Below are 2,681 nucleotides of genomic sequence, written 5' to 3'. Positions count from 1 at the left end.
ACTCTATGGCTCCTGACAACAACAACAACAACACCATAGTCTTGGATGGGGTTCAGTTTTCTACTCTCATTGAGGAGTATTTGGTATTGTTCATGACAACTATATGTTTAATGCTTTTCAAAGGCAATTGTATGTTTGTGGATTGTTGTTGTTAACTGCTGTGGAGTCTATTTGGACTCAAAGCAACCCTTTTCAGGTTTTCCAAGGAGCAGCTGGTAGGTTTGAACTACTTACTTTGTGCTTCAAAGTCCAGTGCTGACCTCACAGCACCATACCAGGAGTCCATATTTATGAATAGAACCATAAAATACAGAGAACCATTGAGTGTTATGAATAGGATATATGTCTTGGCATGGAAAGACATTCACATGTGAATATTCTCATGACATATTAGTGAACAAGCAGTTTTGTTGAGCAGCATATTAACAGTTCTTAACAGTCTATTAATAGTTTTTATTACTTGAGGTAGAATTTATAGATCCTTTTCATTAACCATTTGATAAAATTTCACAATATTTTTATTTTAAATACAACCATGGACATGTGTCTACATTAGGAAAAATATTTTATTCATAAATATTCTGCCCTGATGCCAAGTAGAAAATCTATTCTAAAATGCAGAGTTTAAATTTTATTGATAGTATAATTGAAATAAACTGATAGGAACAAAACTGCTATAAATCTTTATAAAGTTTTTGGCACATACTGCCTTGTCCTACTATCAATGTTTTTGTCAAAACGCTAATGCAGTGGTTTTCGATTTCACTGATGCTTTCAGATTTTAAGTCAACAATGTCCTTCTTTACTCTGAAAATTTGAATAGCTATGGAAGCTGCTGAATTTTCAAAATAGTTAAATGACTCTGTTTATTATTAAATGATACCATATGAAGTGTTAGGCCCTCTCTCTATTTAACTAACCCTGTGTGATTTTCATTGAAAACAAATTATTGTTCATGCCTTCAAAGGGCAATGAGCAATTAGACCATAATTGATCCAACAGAGCATCTGATTTCAGCCTTGTGCTGAGAAAATGGTCTTGAAATGATTCCTTTTCCATCAGCTATTTCACCTAATTCAGGAGAACATTTTCTTGAATGTGGGAATGATATTGACCTGAATCGGTATTAACTTCTGTCACCAACAGTATAATCCTGAGAGCTTCTCAGGTAAATTTGTACTTTAAATGATGAGATATAGATAAATTAAATAATTATAAATTGAGTTGACCCTTTTAGTACATTTCACACTCACATATTTTGTTATTTACATTTCACTGAAATCCACTGTGGTTTTTGTATTGAATATTTTAACAGGACTAATTTTCTTCATTACCTAATTTATTGAAACACTTTGTATTACACCTTCTCTGATAATGATGAATAAGACATGCATCTTCCATTAACATGATACACAAATGAAAATGTATTGTAATTAATTTAGGATAAGTGGGAAAATGATGGTGGTGGTGGTTATGTGCATACTAAAACAAGGGGAAAATAAACATGGATGACTTATGGTCTCAAAATGCAAAAAGAACTTGAGCTAAGTTATGCAGCTAAAAACCAGCTGGTTACTCAGTATCTCTTAAGTGAAATATGCTTTCGAAAATTATCTCTAATGCTCATATGTGGGGGGTAAATATTATCATAAGTTTGTTGATAAGGAAACTAAGACTCCAGGTAGTTAAGAAATTTGTGGAAGCTCCCACAATTGGTGAATTTAAAAGTTAGAGTTTTAGTTTGAAGGTTACCAATTTTAAGAATGACTCCTGATGTGGTACTGTAACATAGGCACCAGACTTCGAACCACAAGGTTGAGGATTCAAACCCAAGAGTAGCTCTACAGTAACCTTGTACAGGGTGGCAATGAGTGGAAATCTACTCGATGGCACTTAACAATTTTAAGGGCACTCAATCTCTGTATCCATCCAAGTAGACTTTGTTGTTGTTGTTGTTGTTAAGTGCCATCGAGTTGGTTATAACTCATAGTGACCCTATGTAGGATTTCCAAGGAACAACTAGTAGGTTTGGACCATCTACCTCGTAGTTCAAATCTACCTTGTGGCCCAGTGCATTATGCTGCATCACCACACCAGGTCTCCTCCCACTGGACTACGCTTTCTAATTTCTAAGATAAAGAGGAAAATGTGAATGTTTAAAGAAAGGAGATAGTAGGGGATGTATATGTCAAAATAGGTGACCCAATGGAATGCGAAAATCATCAGACAATCTCTTTGATGTCCCCTGCAAGTAAAGTTTTACTAAAGGTAATACAGAAATGGCTGCAAGCATACATTGACAGAAAACTTCCAGAGATTCAAGCCGGATTCAGAAGAGGCCGTGGAATGAGGGATATCATTTTTGATGACCTATGGATCTTGGCTGAAAGCAGAGAATATCAGAAAGATGTTTACATATGCTTTATTGACTACATACAGGCTTTCAATTGTGTGGACCATGACAAGCTATGGACAACATTGAGAAGTATGAGTATTCTAGAACACAATTAAGTGCTCATGAGGAATCTGTACCTGGACCAAGAGGCAGTTGTTCAAACAGAACATGGGAACATTGAATTGTTTAAAATTAAAAAAAGGTATGCGACAAGGTTGTATTCTTTCACCATACTTATTAGACCTGTATGCTGAGCAAAGTATCTGAGAAACTGGGTTATATGAAG

This window comes from Chrysochloris asiatica, unplaced genomic scaffold, assembly GCF_000296735.1.
Source record: "Chrysochloris asiatica unplaced genomic scaffold, ChrAsi1.0 scaffold00075, whole genome shotgun sequence".
In the NCBI taxonomy this organism is placed as follows: domain Eukaryota; kingdom Metazoa; phylum Chordata; class Mammalia; order Afrosoricida; family Chrysochloridae; genus Chrysochloris; species Chrysochloris asiatica.
Note: the sequence above shows the minus strand (reverse complement) of the source record.